General features: G+C 43.5%; 2 long non-coding RNA genes across 2 annotated transcripts; one reads left to right on the top strand and one right to left on the bottom strand.

Moving 5' to 3' along the window:
* The first annotated feature begins 5,391 nt into the window (after positions 1-5,391).
* LOC121559105 lies at positions 5,392-6,447 on the top strand. The gene is made up of 3 exons (XR_005998674.2): positions 5,392-5,434; positions 5,813-5,877; positions 6,272-6,447. It is a non-coding gene; the product is annotated as an uncharacterized LOC121559105 (long non-coding RNA).
* Positions 6,448-14,600: 8,153 nt separating this feature from the next.
* On the bottom strand, positions 14,601-15,556 carry LOC121559106. The gene is made up of 3 exons (XR_005998675.1): positions 15,463-15,556; positions 15,006-15,070; positions 14,601-14,627 (listed from the first exon to the last, which is right to left on the bottom strand). It is a non-coding gene; the product is annotated as an uncharacterized LOC121559106 (long non-coding RNA).
* Between the last annotated feature and the right edge of the window lie 3,174 nt (positions 15,557-18,730).

The following is an 18,730-nucleotide window of genomic DNA, read 5'->3' as shown; positions in this document are numbered from 1 at the left end:
TACTCTGACCCTGTTACTGACAGACCCAGCTACTCTGACCCTGTTACTGACAGACCCAGCTCACTGCTCTTTCCTCAGACCTGAAACCCAGCCCCCTTAACCCCTCAGTCCTCCCCTCAGACCTGAAACCCAGGCCCCCCTTAACCCCTCAGTCCTCCCCTCAGACCTGAAACCCAGGCCCCCCTTAACCCCTCCCCTACAGAGCAGCAGCACTAGCTGAGTAAACCACAACCACAGACATAGGACTATACATGATATACAATCATATGGACACTCTCCAATATATCCACATATATGTGCACTCATGTAAACAGATACATACATTGACCACTACTAATGTTGGTAAGTCTGATATTATGATGTTGGCATTACAGTACTCATATAAGAGCTAGTCACTGATTGGCTGAGAAGACACACTCAGTACACAGGAAACCCACACTGACATCCTGTTGCAGTTGCCATGGTGATGTCTGTCTCTCTGTTTGTCTGTGTGTCTGTCTACCATTTGGCCTGAGGAAGAGAGTACATCCAAGTTATAAGTAGTTGTTCACCCATGGTGCTGCTATTCTCCTGATGATGTCACACATGTTCTCACTGAGTGCATCATATCTCTGTCTATGTCCTATTTGTTTTCCCACTAATCCTGAAGAAAAAGAGATCGTTAGATACAGAACTACATCCACAAAGATAAAGAACTACAAATGGCATAGCTCTTAAACTATAATTGACTTGAATGTACCATCACATCCTCTCCAGAGCATCATGGTTATTGTAGTTTCTGATTGTAATTACTTGCTGCATTCAATTCAGGGTGTCCAACATTGGTGAGGCCTAGATGTGTGGTGGATAAATAATAATTTTGGGATGCCTCAATTAGCTCATACAGATCATGGTGAGGATTTAAATGTTATGATTAGTGGATGTTCATCATTTGATAAATCAAACATTAATACTGGCAGGTTGCAGTTATATAGGCCAACCTTAGGCCTCTGTCTCAGGATAGGTCTCTGTCTCAGGATAGGTCTCTGTCTCAGGATAGGTCTCTGTCTCAGGATAGGTCTCTGTCTCAGGATAGGTCTCTGTCTCAAGATAGGTCTCTGTCTCAGGATAGGTCTCTGTCTCAAGATAGGTCTCTGTCTCAAGATAGGCCTCTGTCTCAGGATAGGTCTCTTTCTCAATATAGGTCTCTGTCTCAAGATAGGTCTCTGTCTCAAGATAGGTCTCTGTCTCAAGATAGGTCTCTGTCTCAGGATAGGTGTCTGTCTCAGGATAGGTCTCTGTCTCAAGATAGGTCTGTCTCAGGATAGGTCTCTGTCTCAGGATAGGTCTCTGTCTCAAGATAGGTATCTGTCTCAAGATAGGTCTCTGTCTCAGGATAGGTCTCTGTCTCCGGATAGGTCTCTGTCTCAGGATAGGTCTCTGTCTCAAGATAGGTATCTGTCTCAAGATAGGTCTCTGTCTCAACAGTCTTTTCTTAGGGGGTCAAAATAGACACCAGAATGAGTGTTTGGTTCTTCATGTTGTATTTGATGATGTTGCAGCAGATTGACTTGACCAGGTGCTGCTAGTTAGGTGTTGCTGTCTACAGTGACCACCTCAAAGCTGAATATTTTCCAGTGACGTCACGTTACTTTGAAACCTGTTTACCTCGATGCTAGACCCTCCTCTTCATGTCACAACATGGGTTTCAGAGAAAAGGACCACAAGCTGAAAACTTTCCACTCGATCGAACCAATCGCTGCTCGTATGTCCTTTCATGGTAAAGTACATCTAGTCATGAACACGGAAATACGCAGCAAAGACCTTGTTACTCAAAGACCCAGCTACTCTCTGACAGTCACCATCAGACCATCAGACCACCAGATGGACAGGCTGTGTGTTGCTCTCATCTTATGTGAGTAACTTTGTTTTACTGGTTCTAATAGCTGGATGATAGCTGATTTCTTATTATTGTGATGACTGTGGTGAATAATATCTAGTACATATTTGCCTGTACAGATGTTTATGATATCACAATTGTATTCAGTATTTCTGCTTCCTGTTGCTGTTTCCTCCAGTTAGTTCATCCTAACACTGTTCCTCTGCTACCTGTAGGTGCTGTTTCCTCCAGTCAGTTCATCCTAACACTGTTCCTCTGCTACCTGTAGGTGCTGTTTCCTCCAGTCAGTTCATCCTAACACTGTTCCTCTGCTACCTGTAGGTGCTGTTTCCTCCAGTCAGTTCATCCTAACACTGTTCCTCTGCTACCTGTAGGTGCTGTTTCCTCCAGTCAGTTCATCCTAACACTGTTCCTCTGCTACCTGTAGGTGCTGTTTCCTCCAGTCAGTTCATCCTAACACTGTTCCTCTGCTACCTGTAGGTGCTGTTTCCTCCAGTCAGTTCATCCTAACACTGTTCCTCTGCTACCTGTAGGTGCTGTTTCCTCCAGTCAGTTCATCCTAACACTGTTCCTCTGCTACCTGTAGGTGCTGTTTCCTCCAGTCAGTTCATCCTAACACTGTTCCTCTGCTTCCTGTAGGTGCTGTTTCCTCCAGTCAGTTCATCCTAACACTGTTCCTCTGCTACCTGTAGGTGCTGTTTCCTCCAGTCAGTTCATCCTAACACTGTTCCTCTGCTACCTGTAGGTGCTGTTTCCTCCAGTCAGTTCATCCTAACACTGTTCCTCTGCTACCTGTAGGTGCTGTTTCCTCCAGTCAGTTCATCCTAACACTGTTCCTCTGCTACCTGTAGGTGCTGTTTCCTCCAGTCAGTTCATCCTAACACTGTTCCTCTGCTACCTGTAGGTGCTGTTTCCTCCAGTCAGTTCATCCTAACACTGTTCCTCTGCTACCTGTAGGTGCTGTTTCCTCCAGTCAGTTCATCCTAACACTGTTCCTCTGCTACCTGTAGGTGCTGTTTCCTCCAGTCAGTTCATCCTAACACTGTTCCTCTGCTACCTGTAGGTGCTGTTTCCTCCAGTCAGTTCATCCTAACACTGTTCCTCTGCTACCTGTAGGTGCTGTTTCCTCCAGTCAGTTCATCCTAACACTGTTCCTCTGCTACCTGTAGGTGCTGTTTCCTCCAGTCAGTTAATCTTAACACTGTTCCTCTGCTACCTGTAGGTGCTGTTTCCTCCAGTCAGTTCATCCTAACACTGTTCCTCTGCTACCTGTAGGTGCTGTTTCCTCCAGTCAGTTCATCCTAACACTGTTCCTCTGCTACCTGTAGGTGCTGTTTCCTCCAGTCAGTTCATCCTAACACTGTTCCTCTGCTACCTGTAGGTGCTGTTTCCTCCAGTCAGTTCATCCTAACACTGTTCCTCTGCTACCTGTAGGTGCTGTTTCCTCCAGTCAGTTCATCCTAACACTGTTCCTCTGCTACCTGTAGGTGCTGTTTCCTCCAGTCAGGATGGGATCTCTGCAGCAGAGGTGGAGCTGAGAGTCAGACCAGGAGACAACATCACTCTCTACTGTGACTGCAGTGTTTCCATTGGAGTATACAATGTGTGGTTCAGGAATTGTTCTCATGAGCACCAACCTACTCTTGTTATGCCAGTTATAAACCAAATGTTTTCCCCTCGCTTCACTCCGGTGTGGAACCCCTCTAATCACTCCTATGATCTATTAATTGAAAACGTTGCTGAATCTGACCTGGGAATCTACTACTGTGGGAGTTTGAAGAAAACGGTGCTGAACATGGCATGGTTTCTCCAAGGCAAAGAAAAAGCGATTTATGGCAACGAGGTCTACCAGCATGGAAATGTCGTCACCAGACTTTCATTTGGTAAAAAAAAAAAAAGAATCTTGTTTTTCACTGTATCTTTGTGTAAAAAATATATTTACAATTCAGTGGTGGAAAAAGCACTACATTGTCTACTTTAGTCAAAAGTAAAGATACCTTAATAGAAAATGACTTAAGTAAAAGTGAAAGTCACCCAGTAAAATACTACTTGAGTAAAAGTCTAAAAGTATCTGGTTTTAAATGTACACTGAAAAAATATATAAACGCAACAACTAAAGTGTTGGTCCCATGTTTCATGAGTTGAAAAAAAAGAAATCCCCAACATTTTTACATGCAAAAAAAGCTTATTTAATAATAATTTTCCATACCCACAAAAAGCTTATTTCGCTCAAATTTGGTTCACAAATGTGTTTATATTCCTGTTACTGAGCATTTCTCCTTTGCCAAGATAATCCATCCACCTGACAGGTGTGGCATATCAAGAAGCTGATTAAACAGCATGATCATTACACAGGTGCACCTTGTGCTGGGGTCGATAAAAGGCGACTTTAAAATGTGTAGCTTTGTCACACAACACAATGCCACAGATGTCTCAAGTTTTGAGGGAGCGTGCAATTGGCATGCTGACTGCAGGAATGTCCACCAGAGCTGTTGCCAGAGAATCTAATGTTCATTTCTCTACCATAAGCCGCCTCCAACGTTGTTTTTAGAGAATTTGGCGGTACATCCAACAGGCATCACAACCGCAGACCAAGTGTAAACACGCCGGTATCAAGTATTAAAAGTAAATGTAATTGCTAAAATATACTTGTGGGTGGGCCTGGCTCCCCAGTGGGTGGGCCTATGCCCTCCAAGGCCCACCCATGGCTGCACCCACGCCCAGTCATGTGAAATCCATTGATTAGGGCCTAATTTATTTATTTCAACTGACTGATTTCTTTTATATGAACTGTAACTTAGTGAAATCGTTTAAATTGTTGCATGTTGCATTTATATTTTTGTTCAGTAAGTTGTGGAAAAAGTATTAAATTGTCTTGAGTAAAAGTAAACGCTATCAAATTCCTTATTATTATTATTATTATTATTATTATTATTATTATTATTATTATTATTATTATTATGTTTTTATTATTATTATTATTATTATTATTATTATTATTATTCCTTACCAGACGACACAATTGTCTTGTTTTTTAAATTCATGGACAGACACTCCAATCCTCAGATATCACACACGCAGTATTTTGATTTAGTGCGTCCGCCAGATCAGAGGGATGACAACTTGTTATATTGATAGGTACGTGAATTGGACCATATTGCTGTCCTGCCTGAGCATTTGAAATGTAACAAGTACTTTGGGGCGTCAGGGAAAATGGATGGAGTAAAAGGTACATATTTTCTTTAGGAATGTAGTGAAGTGAACGTTGTCAAAAATATAAATAGTAAAGTTCAGATACCCCCAAAAAACTACTCAAAAAGTACTTGGAAGTATTTTTACTTAAGTACTTTACACCTATATTGCCAGAGAAAAGTAATCTCAATGAGAGACAAGGTTCTTAATTTATACCTGTGTTTTGTCCAGACGTCAGTCCTCCTGAGTCCTCCTCCTCCCCTCCTGTAGACTGTGGACTGTGTTGGATGTTGCTGTTCAGCCTGTGTCCTGTGTCTGCTCTCCTCTCCTCTTCCTGTGTCTACTACTTCTGCAGAACAACAGGTACACTCACTCTCTCACTCTCTGTCAGGAGTCACTTAGTCACTCATTCATTGTTAAGTCATTATTTACAAGCTGTATATGCTTTTTTCACTCTTTTATAGCACTCTTTTACTCATTCCTTTATTTGATAAAAGTCACTATTGTACTTAAAAAGTCAGAATACAATCACTCTCACTTAATCTGTAATACTCTCCAACTCAATCAATCAATGAAATAATCAATCAATCAATGATCCAACTAATCAAACATCATTCAATCAATCAATCAAACTTCTTTCAAATACTCTGGTAAACTAATGTAGACCATGTTAAATTGACAGTTCAATATCAGATGTGTTCTTTACTTGTTGTTTTAATGGTGATAACTCTTCCTCTGCAGCTGCAGCTGAGACTCAGGTTCCTCTGAACAGGACGACCACCAGGGGAAGTGACAGCAGAGAGAAGGTATAGTCAGAATCGGTGTTGTAGTTCTTTGACTGGTGGCCATCTTTATTTGTAGTCCATGCGATTTGTATCCCAGTACTACTCAAAGCAGTGGCAAGTATACTAATTAAAAACTAAAGGAATAAGCAGTAAAACATAATAATATGATGAATTACTTGAAATAATCATCATGTATGATTACATATAAATAACATTAACAGATTCATTGTAAAATCTCTCTCTCTCTCTTGTATCTCTCTCCCCATCTCTCTCTCTCTCCATCTGTGTGCCTCTCTCTCTCTCTCTCTCTCTCTCTCTCTCTCTCTCTCTCTCTCTCTCTCTCTCTCCATCTGTGTGCCTCTCTCTCTCTCTCTCTCTCTCTCTCTCTCTCTCTCTCTCTCTCTCTCTCTCTCAGGAGGAAGGAGATCTGTGTTATGCCTCGTTGGATATCCGTCAGGGACAGAGGAGACCAAAGAAGAAAAAGAGAGTCCAGAACTCTGACTTCAGTACCTACACAGCCATCAATACCAGCAGAGTGAGACCCATACCATCCATCAATACCAGCAGAGTGTGAGACCTATACCAGCCATCAATACCAGCAGAGTGAGACCTATACCAGCCATCAATACCAGCAGAGTGTGAGACCTATACCATCCATCAGTACCAGCAGAGTGGGACCTATACCCTCCATCAATACCAGCAGAGTGGGACCTATACCAGCCATCAATACCAGCAGAGTGTGAGACCTATACCATCCATCAATCCCAGCAGAGTGTGAGACCTATACCATCCATCAATACCAGCAGAGTGGGACCTATACCAGCCATCAATACCAGCAGAGTGTGAGACCTATACCATCCATCAATACCAGCAGACTGTGAGAACTATACCATCCATCAATACCAGCAGAGTGTGAGACCTATACCAGCCATCAATACCAGCAGACTGTGAGACCTATACCATCCATCAATACCAGCAGAGTGTGAGACCTATACCAGCCATCAATACCAGCAGAGTGTGAGACCTATACCATCCATCAATACCAGCAGAGTGTGAGACCTATACCAGCCATCAATACCAGCAGAGTGTGAGACCTATACCATCCATCAATACCAGCAGAGTGTGAGACCTATACCAGCCATCAATACCAGCAGAGTGTGAGATCTATACCATCCATCAATACCAGCAGAGTGTGAGACCTATACCATCCATCAATACCAGCAGAGTGTGAGACCTATACCATCCATCAATACCAGCAGAGTGAGACCTATACCAGCCATCAATACCAGCAGGGTGTGAGACCTATACACTCCATCAATACCAGCAGAGTGAGACCTATACCAGCCATCGATACCAGCAGAGTGAGACCTATACCAGCCATCAATACCAGCAGGGTGAGACCTATACCAGCCATCAATACCAGCAGAGTGTGAGACCTATACAATCCATCAATACCAATAGGGTGTGAGACCTATACCATCCATCAATACCAGCAGAGTGAGACCTATACCAGCAATCAATACCAGCAGGGTGTGAGACCTATACACTCCATCAATACCAGCAGAGTGAGACCTATACCAGCCATCGATACCAGCAGAGTGAGACCTATACCATCCATCAATACCAGCAGAGTGAGAACTATACCATCCATCAATACCAGCAGGGTGTGAGACCTATACCATCCATCAATACCAGCAGAGTGTGAGACCTATACCCTCCATAAATACCAGCAGAGTGAGACCTATACCAGCCATCAATACCAGCAGGGTGTGAGACCTATACTTTCCATCAATACCAGCAGAGTGAGACCTATACCAGCCATCAATACCAGCAGAGTGAGACCTATACCAGCCATCAATACCAGCAGAGTGAGAACTATACCATCCATCAATACCAGCAGGGTGTGAGACCTATACCATCCATCAATACCAGCAGAGTGTGAGACCTATACCATCCATCAATACCAGCAGAGTGTGAGACCTATACCATCCATCAATACCAGCAGAGTGAGACCTATACCAGCCATCAATACCAGCAGGGTGTTGAGACCTATACACTCCATCAATACCAGCAGAGTGAGACCTATACCAGCCATCGATACCAGCAGAGTGAGACCTATACCATCCATCAATACCAGCAGAGTGAGAACTATACCATCCATCAATACCAGCAGGGTTTGAGACCTATACCATCCATCAATACCAGCAGAGTGTGAGACCTATACCATCCATCAATACCAGCAGAGTGAGACCTATACCAGCCATCAATACCAGCAGGGTGTGAGACCTATACTTTCCATCAATACCAGCAGAGTGAGACCTATACCAGCCATCAATACCAGCAGAGTGAGACCTATACCAGCCATCAATACCAGCAGAGTGAGAACTATACCATCCATCAATACCAGCAGGGTGTGAGACCTATACCATCCATCAATACCAGCAGAGTGTGAGACCTATACCATCCATCAATACCAGCAGAGTGTGAGACCTATACCATCCATCAATACCAGCAGAGTGAGACCTATACCAGCCATCAATACCAGCAGGGTGTTGAGACCTATACACTCCATCAATACCAGCAGAGTGAGACCTATACCAGCCATCGATACCAGCAGAGTGAGACCTATACCATCCATCAATACCAGCAGAGTGAGAACTATACCATCCATCAATACCAGCAGGGTTTGAGACCTATACCATCCATCAATACCAGCAGAGTGTGAGACCTATACCATCCATCAATACCAGCAGAGTGAGACCTATACCAGCCATCAATACCAGCAGGGTGTGAGACCTATACACTCCATCAATACCAGCAGAGTGAGACCTATACCAGCCATCGATACCAGCAGAGTGAGACCTATACCAGCCATCAATACCAGCAGGGTGAGACCTATACCATCCATCAATACCAGCAGAGTGAGACCTATACCAGCCATCAATACCAGCAGGGTGTGAGACCTATACACTCCATCAATACCAGCGGAGTGAGACCTATACCAGCCATCGATACCAGCAGAGTGAGACCTATACCAGCCATCAATACCAGCAGGGTGAGACCTATACCAGCCATCAATACCAGCAGAGTGTGAGACCTATACCCTCCATCAATACCAGCAGAGTGAGACCTATACCAGCCATCAATACCAGCAGAGTGAGACCTATACCAGCCATTAATACCAGCAGAGTGTGAGACCTATACCCTCCATCAATACCAAGAGAGTGAGACCTATACCAGCCATCAATACCAGCAGAGTGAGACCTATACCAGCCATCAATACCAGCAGAGTGAGACCTATACCCTCCATCAATACCAGCAGGGTGTTAGACTTGAACCATTATAGACTTAACTGGGAGGACTAGAACTTTGATGTTATTACCAGTTATTTTACTTTTTATGGAATAATTGTAACTTCCAATATCTTTCTCTCTCTCTCAACGTATGACAATGAGTTTAGAGTCATTTTATTATGGTTGAGTATTATTTTTTGACTTTATAATTTTTAAAATTGATGTTTTTAAGCTTGCATTAATTTGACTGTAGAACACACCTGCATTGAATCTATCAGAGTAAAATAATATTTTCAAAACTTCAGGAAATATGGTCATATATATTTTTGTAAAGGGAACTGATATGTTTTAAATGTACCTTGAATAAATATTGATTTAGTTTACTTTGAATTACTGATTTTACTTTCATTGCCGTAAGCATTTAAAATTGATTATAAAATTATGTGTGGTGAATTATGAAGACACTGCTTGTATCAAAAAGAGATAATGTGACAGCACTACTTGCAAGACAGATGATCCAAGAGTGACGTAGTCTACCCCTATGGAACGTTTTGGTTTTTTAAATGTGCACCCCTTGGGTTCCGCAGGACCAAGTTTGGGAAATTCTGCCCTATGGTCTCCTCAATGTTAAGGTCATACCATTCTGTTTGGAAAGGCTCCAGCAACCTTTCAGAGGTTTTTGTTTGAGGGTGTGGCTTAGACATTTAGCAGGTGTGGCTAACATATTAAGAGGGTTGGCTTAGAAGTGACAAGGGTGTGACTCTTAGGCTAAGAAGGTGTGGTTTAGATGCTAAGGGGGTGTGTCTTTAGAGGAAGACAGATGCTGAACAGAACCACAGCACAGTTTCTGTGGTTTCATACAAACACCTAGCCTGTGGTTGAAGTTTACTAAAAGTAGCTCAGTAAAGCTTTCAACCACATTCTCAATAGAGTTACATAGAGAAGTCAGGTGAATTATACCACAGAACATTATAATCTCAGAAAAACATCATTTTATTTTACAAATATAATTATTATTATAATTTATTATGTATTTATGGTCTGAGCTGGGTCCTGGTGGTGGTCTCCAGAGCTCTGTTTCTGTTCCTCATTCCTGCTGTCTTCCTGACTGTGGTCTGAGCTGGGTCCTGGTGGTGGTCTCCAGAGCTCTGTTTCTGTTCCTCATTCCTGCTGCCTTCTGGGTCGGGAAAACACACGGTGGGACAGGACACTATTGGAAACTATTACAGACTACAAAGGGAAGCACAGCCGCGAGCTGCCCAGTGACACAAGCCTACCAGACGAGCTAAACCACTTCTATGCTCGCTTCGAGGCAAGCAACACTGAAGCATGCATGAGAGCACCAGCTGTTCCGGACGACTATGTGATCACGCTCTCCGTAGCCGATGTGAGTAAGACTTTTAAGCAGGTCAACATTCACAAGGCCGCAGGGCCAGACGGATTACCAGGACGTGTACTCCGAGCATGTGCTGACCAACTGGCAAGTGTCTTCACTGACATTTTCAACATGTCCCTGACTGAGTCTGTAATACCAACATGTTTCAAGCAGACCACCATAGTCCCCGTGCCCAAGAACTCTAAGATAACCTGCCTAAATGACTACCGACCCGTAGCACTGACGTCTGTAGCCATGAAGTGCTTTGAAAGACTGGTCATGGCTCACATCAACAGCATAATCCCAGAAACCCTAGACCCACTCCAATTTGCATACCGCCCCAACAGATCCACAGATGATGCAATCTCTATCGCACTCCACACTGCCCTTTCCCACCTGGACAAGAGGAACACCTACGTGAGAATGCTATTCATTGACTACAGCTCAGCATTCAACACCATAGTGCCCTCTAAGCTCATCACTAAGCTAAGGATCCTGGGACTAAACACCTCCCTCTGCAACTGGATCCTGGACTTCCTGACGGGCCGCCCCCAGGTGGTAAGGGTAGGTAACAACACATCTGCCACACTGATCCTCAACACGGGGGCCCCTCAGGGGTGCGTGCTCAGTCCCCCTCCTGTACTCTCTGTTCACCCATGACTGCATGGCCAGGCACGACTCCAACACCATCATTAAGTTTGCCGACGACACAACAGTGGTAGGCCTGATCACCGACAACGATGAGACAGCCTATAGGGAGGAGGTCAGAGATCTGGCCGTGTGGTGCCAGGACAACAACCTCTCCCTCAACGTGACCAAGACAAAGGAGATGATTGTGGACTACAGGAAAAAAAAGAGGACTGAGCACGCCCCCATTCTCATCGACGGGGCTGTAGTGGAACAGGTTGAGAGCTTCAAGTTCCTTGGTGTCCACATCACCAACGAACTATCATGGTCCAAACACACCAAGACAGTCGTGAAGAGGGCACGACAAAGCCTATTCCCCCTCAGGAGACTAAAAAGATTTGGCATGGGTCATCAGATCCTCAAAAAATTCTACAGCTGCACCATCGAGAGCATCCTGACTGGTTGCATCACCGCCTGGTATGGCAACTGCTTGGCCTCTGACCGCAAGGCACTACAGAGGGTAGTGCGTACGGCCCAGTACATCACTGGGGCAAAGCTCCCTGCCATCCAGGACCTCTATACCAGGCGGTGTCAGAGGAAGGCCCTCAAAATTGTCAAAGACTCCAGCCACCCTAGTCATAGACTGTTCTCTCTGCTACCGCACGGCAAGCGGTACCGGAGTGCCAAGTCTAGGTCCAAAAGACTTCTCAACAGCTTCTACCCCCAAGCCATAAGACTCCTGAACAGCTAATCATGGCTACCCGGACTATTTGCACTGCCCCCCACCCCATCCTTTTTACGCTGCTGCTACTCTGTTAAGTATTTATGCATAGTCACTTTAACTCTACCCATATGTACATATTACCTCAACTACCTCAACTAGCCGGTGCCCCCGCACATTGACTATGCAACGGTACCCCCCTGTATATATAGCCTCCCTACTGTCACTTTATTTTACTGTATATATAGCCTCCCTACTGTCACTTTATTTTACTTCTGCTCTTTTTTTCTCAACACTTTTTTGTTGTTGTTTTATTCTTACTTTTTTGTTTAAAATAAATGCACTGTTGGTTAATGGCTGTAAGTAAGCATTTCACTGTAATGTCTGCACCTGTTGTATTCGGCGCATGTGACCAATAAAATTTGATTTGATTTGATTTGATTTGACATGGGGATATTCATATCAGTTTGTGTTAACTTAACTTCTCATCCAGTACAGTGATATAACAACAGTTTAACATGTTGTGTTGTTGTGTTAAAACCAGGAGGTGGTAAGGAGAAGAGGGGAGTCCAGAAAAGAAGCAGAGGCCAGTCATTCTGAATTTAACTTCTCTTCTACGTGTCCAATGAGATCAGCATGATCTAATTTCCTCAAATGAAAGTGATGTTTTTTCAGAGACTACTGTTCTGTGGTATCATTAACCTTATTTCACTATGTAACTCTATTGAGCATGTGGTTTCACTGAAAGCTTTACTGAGCTACAGTACATTTAAGACACTTAAAATGTTCAACCATAGGCTAGGTCAGGGCTCTCCAATACTCTTCGTCGAGAGCAACCCTCTTGTAGATTTTCGCTCCAACCCCAGTTGTAACTAACCTGATTCAGTTTATCAACCAGTTGATTATTAGAATCAGGTGTGCTAAATTAGAGTTGGATTGAAAACCTACAGAACGGTAGCTTTCCAGGAACAAGGTTAATCCTTAAGCGTCTGAGTAACATAATAAAAAAATCCCCATCAAAATCCGAGATTTTTTTCATAGCCTACGTCTCAATATCCTGCCTTCCGCATCCGCGGTGGAATGTGGCCGAGCTACGGCGGTTTTTGTCGGTCTTCTCACCAAAACGTCTGTAGCGTCCGAACGGTTTGTCCGAGAAACTAATATGACCCCACTGTGGAAAGGGGAGACTCACAAAAACGATGGTGTTCTCCGTTTTGGTGTCCAACCCCCTAAAGTGTCACAGGGCTCGTCTGAAGGTAACCCATACAAATGGAATGGAAGTATGGAGGTAGTTTGGTGCCAACAAAACTAAGAGCTTAAATATGTCCCACAAAACTAAAATATTCCCTGAGCTTTCAGACACTTCAAACTTATGATTTATTTTGTGACAGTCTTTTTTGCCATTTATGAATTTGTTATTCAATGTGTTTCTATGGGCTATAGTAGTCAAGGCCAAATTAAATATTTAACAAAACATTTTTTTATATATATATTTGTTTATACCTAAAGGGGTCCTAAAATTCTAAATCAAATAGCTAAATTATCCATGGTATGACCATCTTAAAACAATTCCATATGTTAGCTTAGTAAATAATGAAATACAATCTAATTAAACTGAATCAATATTTATTCAGCTACATTAACACATCAATACACTTAAAAAATGAAATACAATGAACTTTCACAACTACAATTACAAACTGCAACTATATCAACAGTTAATAAACCATATTCCCTGAGCTTAAAAACATTTTCTAAATCACTATTGTTATTATTATTAAAAGGCTACAGGCAAAAGTTGTATGAAAAATATTTTAAAAAGTTAAACAAATATCCCCCCAAATATTAAGTAACTCGTAAAAATATAAAAACTGTTGTTATTCCTCCCAGCTGCTGGTATTGATGGATGGTATAGGTCACACACTCTGCTGGTATTGATGGATGGTATAGGTCTCACACTCTGTTGGTATTGATGGATGGTATAGGTCTCACACTCTGCTGGTATTGATGGATGGTATAGGTCTCACTCTGCTGGTATTGATGGATGGTATAGGTCTCACACTCTGCTGGTATTGATGGATGGTATAGGTCTCACTCTGCTGGTATTGATGGCTGGTATAGGTCTCACTCTGCTGGTATTGATGGCTGGTATAGGTCTCACACTCTGCTGGTATTGATGGATGGTATAGGTCTCACTCTGCTGGTATTGATGGCTGGTATAGGTCTCACACTCTGCTGGTATTGATTGCTGGTATAGGTCTCACTCTGCTGGTATTGATGGATGGTATAGGTCTCTCACTCTGCTGGTATTGATGGATGGTATAGGTCTCACTCTGCTGGTATTGATGGCTGGTATAGGTCTCTCTCTGCTGGTATTGATGGCTGGTATAGGTCTCACTCTGCTGGTATTGATGGCTGGTATAGGTCTCACACTCTGCTGGTATTGATTGCTGGTATAGGTCTCACTCTGCTGGTATTGATGGATGGTATAGGTCTCTCACTCTGCTGGTATTGATGGATGGTATAGGTCTCACTCTGCTGGTATTGATGGCTGGTATAGGTCTCTCTCTGCTGGTATTGATGGCTGGTATAGGTCTCACTCTGCTGGTATTGATGGATGGTATAGGTCTCACACTCTGCTGGTATTGATGGCTGAGTAAGTACTGAAGTCAGAGTTCTGGACTCTCTTCTTGTTCTTTGGTCTCCTCTGTCCCTGACGGAAATCCAACGAGGCATAACACAGATCTCCTTCCTCCTGAGAGAGAGAGAGAGAGAGAGAGAGAGAGAGAGAGAGAGAGAGAGAGAGAGAGAGAGAGAGAGAGAGAGAGAGAGAGAGAGAGAGAGAGAGAGAGAGAGAGAGAGAGAGACAGAGAGACAGAGAGACAGAGAGAGAGAGAGAGAGAGAGAGAGAGAGAGAGAGAGAGAGAGAGATTTTACAATTAATCTGTTAATATTATTCATATATAATCATACATTATTATGTATGCATCATGTCAATATGTTTTACTGCTTATTACTTTAGTTTTTAATGATTATACTCGCCAATGCTTTGAATAGTACTGGGTTACAAATCACGGACTACAAATAGAGATGGCCACCAGTCATAGAACTACAACACAGATTCTGACTATACCTTCTCTCTGCTGTCACTTCCCCTGGTGGTCGTCCTGTTCAGAGGAACCTGAGTCTCAGCTGCAGCTGCAGAGGAAGAGTTATCACCATTAAAACAACAAGTAAAGAACACATCTGATATTGAACTGTCAATTTAACCTGGTCTACATTAGTTTACCAGAGTATTTGAAAGAAGGTTTGATTGATTGATGGCTGGTTTATTGATTGATTGATTGAGTTGGAGAGTAAAACAGATTAAGTGAGAGTGAATGTATACTAACTTTGTAAGTAAAATAATCAATTTTGTATATTATTGATGTTGTCAAAAATGGAAGTTTAGGATGTAGGATGTTCCTTACTTCAACAGTTAGTAAGATGGAATTTTAATATATCAAATCGACAAAAGGAATGAGTGAGTCAGTGCATGCTATGAAATAGTGAAAGAGCACATAATGCTATTAGTAATGAAGTGAGTTTACCTGTTGTTCTGCAGAAGGAGTAGACACAGAAAGAGGAGAGGAGGGAGGAGAGGAGAGCAGACACAGGACACAGACTGAACAGCAACATCCAACACAGTCCACAGTCTACATCAGGAGAGGAGGAGGACTCAGGAGGACTGACGTCTGGACAAAACATTAAACACAAACAGAACTACTCTCTTAGAGTGAGTTGTCAATTATCTACTGCTGATTGGATGTTTACAGATGATCTTGAGGCAATGTTTTATGACCCTAGATCAGCCTCGGATGATTGATTCAAAATAACATTTAATGGAACCCAGACACACCAATACTAATACAATATGAATAATACTAAAGATACAGCCAGAAGATCTACATATAGAATAATAATAGTTCTTACCAAGTGAAATCCTAGTGGTGATGTTTCCATAGTGGTAGACCTCTTTCTGTTCAATTAATTTTCCATCCACCACGTTAGTCTCCTTAGTCCCACAGTAGTAGAGTCCCAGGTCAGATCCAGTGATGTTCTCAATCAGTAGATCATAGGAGTTGTTAGAGGGGTTCCACACCACATTATATCCAGGGAAAGGGTTGGGATTATCAGAAATGACCTGAAGATTTTGGTAAATGTTGTATGTTGAAATAACAAGAGGTGGCTGGTACTTGTGAGAACAGTTCCTATACCACATAATGTATACTCCAGTAGTTATGTTGCAGTCACAGTAGAGAGTGATGTTGTCTCCTGGTCTGACTCTCAGCTCCACTTCTGCTGCAGAGGTCCCATCTGGAGTGGAGGACTGGAGGAAACAGCACCTACAGGAAGCAGAGGAACAGTGTTAGGATGAACTGACTGGAGGAAACAGCACCTACAGGTAGCAGAGGAACAGTGTTAGGATGAACTGACTGGAGGAAACAGCACCTACAGGAAGCAGAGGAACAGTGTTAGGATGAACTGACTGGAGGAAACAGCACCTACAGGTAGCAGAGGAACAGTGTTAGGATGAACTGACTGGAGGAAACAGCACCTACAGGTAGCAGAGGAACAGTGTTAGGATGAACTGACTGGAGGAAACAGCACCTACAGGTAGCAGAGGAACAGTGTTAGGATGAACTGACTGGAGGAAACAGCACCTACAGGTAGCAGAGGAACAGTGTTAGGATGAACTGACTGGAGGAAACAGCACCTACAGGTAGCAGAGGAACAGTGTTAGGATGAACTGACTGGAGGAAACAGCACCTACAGGTAGCAGAGGAACAGTGTTAGGATGAACTGACTGGAGGAAACAGCACCTACAGGTAGCAGAGGAACAGTGTTTGGATGAACTGACTGGAGGAAACAGCACCTACAGGTAGCAGAGGAACAGTGTTAGGATGAACTGACTGGAGGAAACAGCACCTACAGGTAGCAGAGGAACAGTGTTAGGATGAACTGACTGGAGGAAACAGCATCTACAGGTAGCAGAGGAACAGTGTTAGGATGAACTGACTGGAGGAAACAGCACCTACAGGTAGCAGAGGAAGGAACAGTGTTTGGATGAATCACAGAATGTCACTTTGATATCATAAACTTCTCCACATGTAAAACATGTCTTTACCACAATATCAGAATCATAAGATAACAAATCTAGTCAACCATAAAACCACATCAAGAAATCAGCTATTATTCAGCTATAAGGCCCAGTAAAACAAGTTACTCACATAAGAATGCAATCAGAGCAACACACAGCCTGTCCATCTGGTGGTCTGATGGTCTGATGGTGACTGTCAGAGAGTAGCTGGGTCTTTGAGTAACAAGGTCTTTGCTGCGTATTTCCGTGTTTATGACTAGATGTACTTTACCATGAAAGGACATACGAGCAGCGATTGGTTCGATCGAGTGGAAAGTTTTCAGCTTGTGGTCCTTTTCTCGGAAACCGATGTTGTGTGACATGAAAAGTAGGGTCTACAATCGAGGTAAACAGGCTTCACACATTCATGACGTCAATGGAAAATATTCAGCTTTGAGGTGTTCACCTTAGATAGCAACACCTTAAGAGACCTATAGACACTCTATGAAGAAATAAAAACACATTTTGATGACTGAGTTGACCTTTAAACCTTGAAGAAAATACATTTATACAGAGGCTTAAAGTAGGTCTATAGGACTTTATACCTGTAGTCAGAAAGTAGGACTAATGAAAGACCCAGCTACTCTGACCCTGTTACTGAAAGACCCAGCTACTCTGAACCTGTTACTGAAAGACCCAGCTACTCTGACCCTGTTACTGAAAGACCCAGCTACTCTGACCCTGTTAGTGAAAGACCCAGCTACTCTGACCCTGTTACTGAAAGACCCAGCTACTCTGACCCTGTTACTGAAAGACCCAGCTACTCTGACCCTGTTACTGAAAGACCCAGCTACTCTGACCCTGTTACTGACAGACCCAGCTACTCTGACCCTGTTACTGACAGACCCAGCTACTCTGACCCTGTTACAGACAGACCCAGCTACTCTGACCCTGTTACTGAAAGACCCAGCTACTCTGACCCTGTTACTGAAAGACCCAGCTACTCTGACCCTGTTACTGAAAGACCCAGCTACTCTGACCCTGTTACTGACAGACCCAGCTACTCTGAACCTGTTACTGAAAGACCCAGCTACTCTGAACAACAGGAAGTCAGTGTGGGTTTCCTGTGTACTGAGTGTGTCTTTTCAGCCAATCAGTGACTAACTCTTATATGAGTACTGTAATGCCAACATCATAATATCAGACTTATCAACATTAGTAGTGGTCAATGTATGTATCTGTTTACATGAGTGCACATATATGTGGGTATATGGGAGAGTGTCCATATGATTGTACATCATGTATTGTCCTATGTCTGTGGTTGTGGTTTACTCAGCTATTGCTGCTGCTCTGTAGGGGAGGACTGAGAGGTTAAGGGGGGCTGGGTTTCAGGTCTGAGGGGAGGACTGAGGGGTTAAGGGGGGCCTGGGTTTCAGGTCTGAGGGGAGGATTGAGGGGTTAAGGGGGCCTGGGTTTCAGGTCTGAGGGGAGGACTGAGGGGTTAAGGGGGGCCTGGGTTTCAGGTCTGAGGGGAGGACTGAGGGGTTAAGGGGGGCCTGGGTTTCAGGTCTGAGGGGAGGACTGAGGGGTTAAGGGGGGCCTGGGTTTCAGGTCTGAGGGGAGGACTGAGGGGTTAAGGGGGGCCTGGGTTTCAGGTCTGAGGGGAGGACTGAGGGGTTAAGGGGGCCTGGGTTTCAGGTCTGAGGGGAGGACTGAGGGGTTAAGGGGGGCCTGGGTTT

The sequence above is a fragment of the Coregonus clupeaformis genome, unplaced genomic scaffold (genome assembly GCF_020615455.1).
Source record: "Coregonus clupeaformis isolate EN_2021a unplaced genomic scaffold, ASM2061545v1 scaf1787, whole genome shotgun sequence".
NCBI lineage: Eukaryota > Metazoa > Chordata > Actinopteri > Salmoniformes > Salmonidae > Coregonus > Coregonus clupeaformis.
Note: the sequence above shows the minus strand (reverse complement) of the source record. Positions and strands in the feature narration are given on the sequence as shown.